We start from the raw sequence: 13,620 nt of genomic DNA on the forward strand, positions 1-13,620 counted from the left end.
TCCCCACAGCTTTAGATGATCCCATAGTCCCACTTATTTATTTCAACGTCATATCACAGAATGTGCTTTTCTAGGATTGAAATCGGCATGAATGTTAGTTCATTCCATGTACAAAAAAATTTTGTTGATATTTAGGTATCCTAGCCATTCTGATCCTAAAGTAGCATTCTTTAAAACTTCATTATTTAATGTATTTGACACACATTTGCATATTTTAGCATACTTACTCCCCTGTCCCTTATTGTGATGCACACACAATGCACTTGCTGTTTGCAGGGATTTATTTCGGCTAATTTCAGACTATCCTCGTCCACAATGATTTACATCTGAATAATTAACGGGAATCAAATGCAAATTGCAATCAAATGCAAATCTCTTCTAGCAACGGAACGCAGGAATCAAACGCAATTTGCGGGCGATACTTGCGTTGGATGTGAAGTTGCGTTTAAACACAATTTGAGTTTCTAGCAACGGGGCCCAGATGTTTGTATTAGTCACACAGTTTGGAGTCAGTTTATCTAAAACAGAGCTACCAAGTCTCACTCATTCTGCGTGAGACTCAAGCATTTATGGTCTGTCTCACGATCTCACGCATGGCACCCATTTTTCTCACGCATCTGGTGAAGTCTGCAATTTGGGCCAAAAATAATTAGCATAGCTCAAAGGATTAAAGTGATAGTTGCAATTGAAGGTATATTTCCCTTTTGCCTTTCAAAATTAGTAAAAAATAGTCAATTTAGTATGCACCAGATTGCATCATTAAGAGCTAATAATTTAAAAAAGCTCCCTACCATTGGAGGGGGACACCCTCCTCGTTTGCGTGCACATGCGCGTGAGCGCCGAGACGCCAAGTCATAAAAATCTCACTCATAAAAGTTTTTTGAACTTGGCATCTCTGCTAAAAGAGATATGAGACTTCCTGGTGGTACTAAATTTTATTGTACAAGTATGTTGCAATGTGTAGCCAAACTTTTGTAGAAACTTTGATATGCTAAAGAGGGTTCTGCAAGGATTTCATATCGGTGGAATTTGACACAAAGTTCATCAGCTTTACCCTGTTATAAAAAGGAAAGGTAATTGTACACTGTAGTGGCCCACAGATACCCTTTTTTAAAGTACAATGTACATTTCATAGTCCAAAGGTGTTAGATTTTGCACATTGTCTTTTCCTTGAGGTTGCCTCAACATGACCTCCAAGGTATCTTAAATCTCCTCTAGTTGGCCACAATAAGTGCATGATATGTTATTGACTTGTTGAAAATATCAATAATTTAGCCAATGTGTTGTGACAAAGAGGCTGAAATGTGCAAACAATGTAGGTTGGCAATTTCATAAATGGAAAAAAAAAAAGGGTTTGCATACATGTTAGTCCTGTTTAAAAAAAAAAGCAACAACGGGTATTTGCTTAACTTGACTTATGCAAGAAAATATTGATTTTGAGTTAATGATAGAAAAGCTGATGCCAAGCAATGAGTTGATGTGTTGCCCTTATACCTGTAGAGCCATGTTTGGTTGTTTTGTATTCTTACAAGGGAAGGCTGGATAGAAAATGAAGGAGCTTATGGTAGTGCACTTTTGTTTGAGATGGAGACACGTAATCAGACATTTCCTGGACTTTGAGTCAACTATTTGTTCTGTCATTTAGGCTGCAAATAAATGTCCTTGATAACTGCCAACTATTTGTAGAATATCAAAGCTATGGAGGGATGTAGGGATTGATCATAGTAATAGATGTAATTCAAGAGACTTTTGCAATAAGGAGCTGTAATTTGTTCAGTGGGGGAGGGGTACATCGCAAATGTGGTTTGTTTGAGGTTTGACGGTGTTTTGGGTTTTTTTGTCCCCGCCGAACGAGTTCGAGCAGGGGACTATGAAACGGGCTCTGTACGTGTGGTGTCCGTGTGTCCGTCCGTCAGTCCGTCTGTGTGCGTCCGTGTGTGATCAAAATGTTCAATTTGCTACTTCTCTGTCATTTATGAGCCAATTTTGATTCTGTTTGCTTTATATGATAGCACTACATGGGAGCTTTGAAACTTCTACACAGAATTTCAGTTGTGACCTTTGACCTTGACCTTTGACTTACTGTAAAACGAATTTTCGCGTGCATTTCAATTTCGCGAATTTCGCGAGCGCCAAGATTCGCGAAATTAAAATGCACGCTAAAGTTCTTGTCTACACTATATGCATTGAATGCCAGTGGCAGTTTGCAAAAAAGGCCGTTGGCTCCAATTTGCGAAAAATTCATGCTGCGAATATATCATGTTTTACAGTATATTGTACATTTTGCTTCAAAATGCTACTCCTTCGCCATTTCTAACCCCGATTTCGATTCCGTTTGCTTTATGTGATGGCACTAGGTGAGGGCTTCAAAACATCTACACAGAATTTTGACCTTTGACTTCTTTGACCTTTGACTATGAATTTTTACCTGTATTGTACATTTTGCTACAAAATGCTACTCCTTCGCCATTTCTAACCCGATTTCGATTCCGTTTGCTTTATGTGATGGCACTGCGTGAGGGCTTCAAAACTTCTACACAGAATTTTGACCTTTGACTTCTTTGACCTTTGACCTCGATTTTTGACCTATATTGTACATTGGCTACAAAATGCTACTTCTTTGCCATTTCTAACCCAATTTCGATTCCGTTTGCTTTATGTGATGGCACTAGGTGAGGGCTTCAAAACTTGTACACAGAATTTTGACCTTTGACTTCTTTGGCCTTTGACCTTGAGTTTTTACCTATATTGTACATTTTGCTACTAAATACTACTTCCGGCGGGGACATATATCACGCACCGCGTAATTTCTACTTTTCCTTGTTTTTTCAGTGGTGTCGGAGAATCAATAAATTCAGCTCATGAGGAATAGCCTGAGGTAATGCATTGTAAAAAAGTATTAAAGGTAAATGTTTCTTGCTAGTAACTTGCATAAATTATAAAACCAAGCTAATGTTAAATACCTTTAAAAAAAAAAATCAGTTTTGGAGATCATTGCTTTGTGTGCGTGTGTGCGTGTTTCCCAAATTCTTGATCTTGATCATGATGCTTGGGAGGTTGTCCATTTGTGTCTGTTTGCAGTAGGTCCAATATCTGTAAAATGAACACGCAAACTTCTAAAGGGACTGTCCTTACACGAGATACAGGTGTTATGTGTAGCATGTTAAGTGGAGGAAGCATTTACAGACCCAAATTCCCCAAATAAAAGATCAGTAAATGTTGCATTAACCCATTAGTCGCTGGAACACCCGAAACCACCCATCTTATTACTTTGTAAAACCTGATACTGCTCATGCATTTAAAAAGAAAATAGTTTTATGCTTTACCATTATTTTTTTCATATAGAATTTGTATGTAAGTTGAAAGAGATCAAAGGTCAACAAAAGTAAGTCAGAATTCTGTGACACGATTTTCTTTGTAAAGTCGTGATAGGCTTTCAGATAAACATAGATTATAGACAAAAAATAAACATGCAGTTAGCTATTTTACATCATTTTGAAAGTCATCAAAATGAGAACAATATTGCTGTACCTTTCAGGGAACCATAGGCCATTATGTACAGAATCGTCAGTTGCTATAGGGTGAAAAGAGGTATCCTATTTGGTATCGCTTCAAATTCAAGAGCAAATTACAGCCTCAAGAAAAAATCATAACAGCTCTAAGCTGAATTCATGCCAGTGATGAAATGAGAGATGAAACTGCTCCTTCTAACTCTCGTATTTCAAGCACCTTTTGAATGGGCTAGGATGGTCCAGTTCTAACAAGTTATCATTCAAAAGCTTACAGCATGTTCTTTTTAAAGTAAATGTAGAAGAGTGGAAATTCATTTTGGCCTACCTTTTGTCGGTTTTGAGCTGGATGGTCACAAATACACTGTAGTCATAACTTGCTGATGTAAATGTGTAGTGTCCTTTGAAAGGCTTTTGTGGATGTCGCATTTATACATACAGTGTACACCCATTATAACAAACATGGTTATAATGAAATGCTACTTACAATGAAATAAACATTAAGGCCACAACATTATCCTCTCTCTGTTTTTTATTGTTCATTTGTTCGGTTATAACGAAATTTCGATGTAACAAAAGAAAACTGGTGGTCCGGATGATGGGAGTCAAATGTAATAAAACACTTTCACACATTTCCTTTTCTTTTACACTGTAGATAATAAAGTCTCAGATATGGAGAAAATAAGCACAAGTCAATATGAGTGAATCAAAGGAAGGGGGAATGTCCAAATCATCTGTGCCTATGTTAGACTTGTCATTAAAAGGCATCAAAATGCTGCAATTATCGGTGAATAATACAAAATTCGAAGATAGTCGCAAACTGTGTTTAGCAGATTTATAATACAGATACTGTTCTGATACCTTTCAGAGACAAGGCTAGCTCTCTCAAAATAAGAATAGGCATAAACAATGCAAAGTGCATCTAGTGTCAAACTTTATATTTAATGAACAAAATGAAACTAATGGAATCCTTTTTGTCGGTATTGGGACATGGATTTGTATATCATTGTGAATGCCATTGTTCAAGGGGAATTATGGACCAGTTAGTCTGAAAGGAAAGAGTAAAAGTGTTAGTTAAAAGCACAACAGTGAAATTTCAGTCAAAATCAGATAAAGATTAAGGAAGTTTTTAAAAATTGTGATGTTGTTGCTTATTTTTGCAAAAAAAAACTTTCACTTCTGATGACCATTCAGGTGTATATTTGTTTCAGGATTTGAGAATGAGGCATGATCATATTTGAACAACAACAACAACAGGGCAAAAATACAAACAGAGACCCCCCTTGGAGTTTCAAGATTTTGTGTACAAAACAGAAAGTTGTGAAGTGATGACAATATCAACTCACTTGATTGCAATTTATATTCAAATAATGTATTGAAGAACCCTTGAACTATTGTTATGCCTCCACCATGAAGTGTTGCTGGAGGCATTATGATTTCAAGGTGTGTCTCTTTCCCGGCTGGCTGTCAGTCTTTCTGTCCATTGTCAGTTTTGTTGAGAGCGTAACTTAACCGTTTGAGCTACATGTCTTAATGAAACTTGGCATGTGTACTTGTATGTTTCAGTGGATGAAGTAGTGATCAGATAACCGGGGGTGCGCATGCTCAAGGTCAAAGGTCAATTTCAAATTAGAATTTCACTATTTCCCCAAATTCATGCAATGCATGAATAAATTTTCTTGAAACTTAATGTATATACAATATGTATAACCAGATAAAGATACTCTAGCAAAAGTTTTGTGACATGGGGTCAAAGGTCAAGTAAAAATCCTAGAATTTTGGTTTTGTGCATATTTCAGAAGTGGCTTGAGATATCTCATGAAACTTAGTCCATATGCATGTACTATGTGATAATGATTTTCTTTGGAATTTTAGGTTACGGAGTAAAGGATGAAAGGTCAGGTGAAAATCCTAAAATTCTATTTAATGCCATATTAATTACACTTTTTTATGCCTTGGCCGCAGTGTCGCTGGAAGCATAATGTTTTCCGATTGTCCATCTGTTAGTCTGTTATCAATTAATGTGGACAGCATAACTTGGAAAGGGTTTGAGGTATCCTAATAAAACTTGACATTATATGCATGTTTATGATTGGATGGCGTGCCTATCAACTCGTGGGTATGCATGCCCAAGGTCAAGGTCAAATCCTCAAAATTTTGCTATTTCCCCTATATCTATGCAATGCCTGAAAGTCTTTTCTTGAAACTTACTGTATACATGTATTACCCATTAAAAGATTATCTGGGCAAAGTTTTGGGCCATGGGGTCAAAGGTCAAGTGAAAATGCTAAAATTTCACTTTTATTCATATCTTGGAAACTGTTCAAGATATCTTCATGAAACTGAGTACATATGCATGTACTGCCTAACAGATTTTTGTGTGACTTTTGGAGTCAAAGGGGAAGGATCAAAGGTAAGGTTGAAATGCTAAAATTATACTGTTAAATGCTGATATTGTACTTTTTTTTCCATACCTTGGAGATTACTCTATGCATAGAGGAATTAAAAACTGGTATTTATACATACATTACTGCACAATGATTCTGTAGGGAAAGATTTTGGCAGAGGAGTTAAAGGACAGGGGGAAAATGTTCAAATGTCACAAGTTTTTCCTATATTTTGAAAATAGCTCAGATTGTCGTGAAAATGGGTGTTACCAGTCAGTGATTATTTGAAGAATTATGGGCCATAGGGTCAAAGGGCAAGGGTCAAATGAAAATGTTCACATGTCATTATTTTTCTCCATACAACATTCACCATTCTCCAAAACGTTTGGGCCATGGGATCAAAGGTCAAGGGTCAAAGATCAGGTTAAAATGCTAAAATTCCCATACTTTTGAGATTGCACAATACATAAACTTCCTCAAACTAGATGTATACATGCATTACTGCACAATGATTCTGTCGAGAAAGATTGGCCATGGGGTCAAAGGTGAGGTGAAGATGTTAAAAATGTCACAGTTTTTGTTGATATTTGTCATACATGAAGTTGACCATTCTTGAGATAAAATACAGTACTCACTAAATTTTCTTTGACATTAAGATGTCATTGAAACATACATACTGGTATACATCATATTTTTATACACATGGATGCATTTATCTAGGGATGAAATTGCTGGTTTGAAAGATGTTTGATGAGCAGATTGCAGACTTGTGTTTATTGGTGAAGTGGTTTTAAAAAAGCAGTTAGGTATGACTTCCTACCAAACTTATAAAACATATGACAGTAATGAATCTCAAAAGACTGAATGACTGTTTACCATAACTTAGGCAAATGTTCAATTTACACTACATGTACTTCCTCCTACCATATCTCAGCATTGCATAAATGTATTTTCATGACACTTAGTGCATACATGTGTACCTGTATAACCGAATAAAGATTCTCTATGACATGTTTTTTTACCATGGGGGTCAGTGGTCAAGAGGTCAAAGGTCAAGTGAAAAAGCTAAATGTCGCCTTTTTACTCCATACTTTGGAAATGGCTCACAGCATCTTCCTGAAACTTAGTAGTGTACATACATGGGATTATGTAGGGAAAGTTTTGAACCATGGGGTCAAAGGTCTAGTGAAAATGCTAGAATTTAATTGTTATCAATATTTTTTAAAGTGACTGTACTTATTGTCATGAACATTTGTGTATACAATGTAATTACCAGATAATGATTATTTGCCAATCATGTCGTATTGTGTTCTCACATTGGCATTATATATGGTAGACAGATTGGGAGAAAATGTGATATAGTGGAAGCATACAAGTCACCAAAGTGACATTTCTAGTGGGTTTTTTTTTTCTCTCTTTCTGTGTTTGTGTGTGTGACAGTGTGTGTGTGTGTTTGGAACAAATAATAGAATTTAGATATGAATTGAGCATGGGTGATTTCAGCTTAGAGGAAGACGTGGTGGTTACAGATACAACTATATGTGCATTCAGTGGCACATCTTGTTCACACTATTGAGAAGCAGAAATGACGATGCCACACCCAGATGTACAACATCTCTTTCGTCATGGCAACGGCCTGAAGTACCTTGCGATGTGACTGTGCGTTGGGGTGACCACTCCCAGATTCATGTTTTGATCAAAGAGAAGCCTTTTGTGAGGTGCCTCTCCGCTTCTATGGAGTCCCCCATGAAGATTGCCACTCTGACTCGAAGCACCGATCACCACTCAAACTCTTTTGTGTGTGACTGAAAGCAAGTTGGCAAAGGATTTGACCAATAACGTTGGCTGGTCGTGAAGCAAAGCAGGTAGGCTGAAGTGAGCGATGATGTAGAATGAAGTCAGAGAGAGAGAGAGAGAGAGAGAGGAAGTGGGATGGAAGAGGGTGAATTGGACATTGTGACTGGAGATTTGTAAACATTTTTTTTTTTTTTTTTTGGTAAGTCTGAATTTAGATGTTATAGGTTCTTGCAGGTAATTTGAACACATCTAAGTAATGAATGATACCCAGGTTTCAGGTTTTGATACAGCATTTTATGTGCAAGTTACTCATGTCAAATCATTGTAGTGGAAAAGGTACTTGACCAACATTTGCTTTGATTAGCCATGGGGGACTCTTCATGGAACTCTTTCAGGTTGTGTCTGACACCTTACCCCACATACCCATATCTGTGTTGGTAACTAATTCATATCCAGTAAATGAATTAATTTTTGTGAGTTAGTGTACAAGATTTCCTGTTATTGAAAAGATGAATACATTGTAAATACAGTAAGTAAAAAAAAAAAGAAACATAAAATTCGTGATAGAAATGCTGAGCAGCTTTGAATTATTGCTCCAAAAATAGTGTTTCATTATGCAGAAATACTGCTGTTGCTGCTTGTGTTACTTTTGTAACATATGGGAGACTGCAATACATCCACAAGCCATATTTTGATAAGCATGAATAATGTATGAAGAATATTTAAGAGAGGTTGTAGAGGGGTTTTATTTCCTTCTTTTTATTTGACAGAAATTGACAGCATTAGTTGCAAAGGCTGCTCACTTGACTTGTAGCATTCGTTATCTTGACTTCTAGCATCCTTTAATATCCTGTGCCTTGGAGAGCATTTAGATACAGTTAAGATAACCTTGAAAACAATTCCAGACGTCCACTGTATGGGTAAAACAACTCTTTGTCCTTTTTGTAACCCCTTTCTTTTTCTTTTCTTTTCTTTTTTAAGAGGAAGAGCAGGAAAAGGTTATGTATTGTTTTAGTCATCTGCCCGTAGCACATGTATTTGTAAACCAGTATTCTCAAGTAGAAGGCATTTCCCCCCTTATCACTTGGCTAATGTAATTTCATACCCAGAGTAGGCAATATTTATTTAAGCAGTCTACCTAGTCCAGATATTTTCAAGATTAAGGAAATGGTATATGGTCATTTTAGGAAGCCTATATATTTTTTATTTTAGTTGATTAAATTTAATGAAAATACAGTGAGAAGGGAGAGAGTAGAAGAAACGTGATTAAGATTGTGAATAAAGTTTAGAAATCTCCAAAAGAGCATGTGCTCTGTGTACATAAGTTTTTAATGATGGAGTTTGAGCTGTTGTAATGCTAGTTGTTGGGTTACAGAATATGCTAGTGTTGGGTTACAGAACATGCTATTGCTAAGTCAAAGAATATGTTGGGATAGATTTAATGGTGTGGTCCAGCATAAGGTAATTTCAGTTTCAGTTTAATCAAGATCGAGGTTGTGTGTGTAATGCATATATATCTCTGGTAGGGCAAGGAAAGCACCCTGCTCCCCATAACTTTCATGACTCATTCAAGAATTGCAAAAAAATTAACAAATGAATAAATAAGAAATAATAATTAATTAATTAATTAGTTGATAATAATACAAAATGAATAAATAATAATGGTTGTAATAATGATGAAAATAATACAAAAAATGTAAACTGTATCTTAAAGTATTGTATAATCCTCGGGTATGTGTTTCGGGTTTTTGGTTGGTTGTTTTTTTTTCCAGTGCTCATGATGAAGGAATTCATAATTAGATCACTGAAATTTTGTGTGTGATTCCTGTATTTTCTTCAGGCAGTATCTTGGGCAGATCCAACCACTAGCTGCCATCAAATTATTTTCTTTCTTACAAGTACAAAAAAAAAAAAAAAAACACTCACATATCACCCCCCCCCCTTTTATTATTGATTGTATTCAAATCATTCATGAATTAACCTATATTGGTAAAATATGAAAAGAGGCAATACAAATACAGTTTTAAACAAAAACATTAATTTCCAATAGATACTGCAATGATTTCACTTCAACACCAACAATGACAGTAAATAAGTTAAAATCATTCCATCTACGATGTATTCGATACTAACTAGAAAATATTTGACATATGCAGTCAATTTTCCCCCATGAATATCTTGGATCATATAAATCATATTCCACTTATAAAAAGAAAAAAACAAATAAAAAATGAACAACTCCGAAAGGAAATCATTCATAGAAGCCCAATCAGCCCTCTCCCTCCCAACCAAAACAGATCCTCATCTATCATTATCCTGAATAATTAATCGAATACAAAGTATTTCCTACAACTTATAAATATCCCCCACTTCAAATCAAAGCCCAGTCCCACCAACCCACTCTGATTCACCCCAAAACCCAAAACACACACCCACACTCACACACACCTTCCCACATTCACACACACACACACACACACACACACCCACACTGATAAAGCCTTCATTCCTGATAAAGCCTCTTAATACTAGTTTGACATACAAATATTACATGAAATATAAGGGCACGATATAATGCGTATAACGATAATACCATGTAATTATATCGATAAACTCCCCCCCCCCCCCAAAAAAAAAAAAAAAAAAAATGCTTAGGCCCTTGCATCAAAAATATGTTCCCATTTTGACAAATGTAATCCCAACTTATTTCTTGTTAAAGATTTTTTTTCTTTCCAAATTCTTATTGTCTTTTTATAAATTTCCTGAGGAGTAGGAATATCACCCTACACATAAAATCATTTTACCGTCTTTAATTCATAAAGGGTTTAATTGCTGTAAATTTGTAATGAAGAGTTCATACATCTTCTTGATGGGATATCTTTGAATAAATTACATTTTTACAAATTTTCCATGGAAAGTTATATTCCTCTTTGTCAACAAAATAGAAATCATACATATTTCCCTCTATTTCCAATGTCTTACAACTTTATCACCTATTTTCCAAATTTTATGCATACTTTTTTAAACAATCTTTATTTGATTTCTACAATTTCATATGACAAAGACATTCATAACAATAAATACAATCTGCAGTCTATGATCAACTTAAAGAAAAAAAAAATTGATCAGTTCGTGACCCGAAATACATACAGCTTACATTAAGCACATAGACCTACACAGTTACAAAAAAGAAAAAAAAATGCATATACACGCACACACACACACACACACACACACACACCTCTGTATCTCTTGCAAAGCATGGCAGGTGCTGGAAGGTGTTGAATTTGGACAGCATATAATACATCTGAACTCCAAACCTTACATACACGTATAGTACCATGATGTCCTTTTGGATGTCCGATATGAGTGAACTGATTTGTCGAGCCAGGGCTTTTGTTCATGTTGTGTTTTCTTGTTTTTGTCTCACTGGGCTCCCCCCCCCCCCCCCTCCCCTTCTTGTGTCAGTAACATGCACATTTTTAAATCATACTTACCTTGGTAACTTCAAAAGGTAATGATCTGACTTGATTTAATAAAATAGTGGTGTAGTAAAAGGAATATACCATATACCTCGCCAATTCAGCCTGGTAAAGCAATTATTCCTTTTGGGACACAGAATGGCTGTATGTTGCTAAAAATTGCAGTCTGCAAATTAAATTTGTATTTGCCCTAGCTGCATCGGAAGGTCATATATTTTTAAAGGATTCTGAACAGCAGTCTTGGAAAAGGAAATCAGGGGTTTCCACTCCTTTATTTCAGTGACATTGTAGGTCAACTATCCCTCTCTCTATGAGCACATTAAATGCAGCCATGTGGCAGGTTTATGAAATGTAGTTTGGTAGCAATGTTTGTTGGAAAGGTTGTGGAGAATGTGTGATATTGTAGGTGTGCGATGATTATATGTTTAATACATGTACATGTCTTGGTTTAACAAAACCTGATTCATGGAAGCCTTTGTCATGTCTTGCAGTAATTTTCCCCCATATTCAACATTTTCACTTTTTGAAAATTTGCCCCTCTATTTAATGACAAATCATTTACGTGAGATATAGATACTGTCAGGTGTAAGGTTCTGCCAGGAGTTCAGTACATGAATAAAACATATCTTGCTATTTGTAAGTACTAATGTAAAAAAGAAAAAAAAAAGAAAAAAAAAGGAATTGCGTACTAAATTGAGTGAACTCAATAATATTTTATGGGGTGCAATTTGCAGTCCCTTTAGTTTGAAAAATTCTTGGAAAAATGTAATCTTCCAACAGCATTCATAAAAGAAAAATATGCTAATGAGTAATACAATTTAACTGTCTTAACACTGAGGTAAACACTGGGTTTTGAGCAATCATTAGTGATAAACAGCAATGACATGAGCATTAATGTGAATGACATTGCCAGTTACTCTGGAGTTCCTATACATGAATTTTGAAAATATTTTAAAGTCCATGTGTGAGACATGCAGTGGAATTTGATGTTTTGTGGATTGTTGGTATTGTATGCCTGTGTATGTGTGCCTGTGTGTGCGAGTGTGTGTGTCTGTGTTGGGGGGGGGGGGGGGGGGGATGGTCAAGTAAGAAGAGAATGTACATGTACATGCATCACATTGTCGGGTATTACTTATGGCTTGTCATGTACTGTGTGGGAATATAGTGGTAGGGAGAGAAACAACTGTACAGCAGTATACAGAAATGAAAAAAGTAAAAAGAGTGTGAAGAATGATTTCAGTTAACTATTTTCACATGACCGTGACTGGGCATGGCGTTCAATTACCATACAGTGTACACTACTCAAAATCATCACAAGCGCACTTGTTTGGCTTCTGGAAGAAGTTGAGCGTCAGCTGCAGATTCATTATGACGACTTACACAACATCCTGATCCACGTACTTGCCTGTAAGGGATGCGAGTTGTAAGACGTGCAATGGCACTCAAAAGCCAATCGTGATACTCCAGGATTTGATGATGAACCAGAGAGACGACAGCTGCTCAAAGTAAGTGGATGCACTAATTCTTTGAATGCTGTGTGGCTGGAGTGAAACAGTGATGGAATACATTGTCCTGTTGTGTATTCCATGTGTGTATATACATGTATTTGATATTTATTATGTGACCCTGCATCACAAAACCACCAAAAAGTTGCTAGACATGGATTTTTAGTTAATGACAGATTCTGAAGAAAGCAGACTTTAAGCTTCAAAATGATATACATGTATTAGCACATTCTATCCATGACTAAAGGTACTAACTTTCAAAGCAATAGCATCTTTTCAAAAGTGAAGAGTGTGGAAAGGGCTTTTGAAAAAGCAAGAGGGCCTCATTGTAAGACATACCAAAGCTCACTATTCTTCAAAAATATGTTATAGAAAACTAGACACTAGATACAATTTCTCATTTGTTTATAATACTGAACTTTGGATGATATACATGAAGAAAAATTGTTCTCTCAGGAAATCCCAAAACTCAAGATTGACCAGGTTGATCATTTCACCTTTTTTGAGTCTGTGCGTGAAATCAGGACGTGCAACTTTTTGTTGTTGGTTTTATGATGCATGGTCACGTATAATACAACGTACCAACTATATGTATATATATATGCATATGTGTGTGTATGTGATTATATATACATTGTATATATATATATATATATATATATATATATATACAGTGTATATATATATATATATATATATACACACACACATATATATATAAATATATATATTCACACACATTACAAACACAAATAAAACTAATCTGTATTATGAGACAAATTTCAATTGTGAATAACTTGATCCTTGTGGTCTGGACTAGGCCTTGGGTGAAACTGAATTACATGACAAACTGTGTTATGTACAAGTGTAGATACAAGATATATACTTCAGGTGGTTTAGTTATGTTTGTGATATAAAGAGGGAATTTGATGGTATTTTG

Source organism: Diadema antillarum, unplaced genomic scaffold (genome assembly GCF_040938485.1).
Source record: "Diadema antillarum isolate AM-2024a unplaced genomic scaffold, OU_Dant_1.0 seq00000183_RagTag, whole genome shotgun sequence".
NCBI lineage: Eukaryota > Metazoa > Echinodermata > Echinoidea > Diadematoida > Diadematidae > Diadema > Diadema antillarum.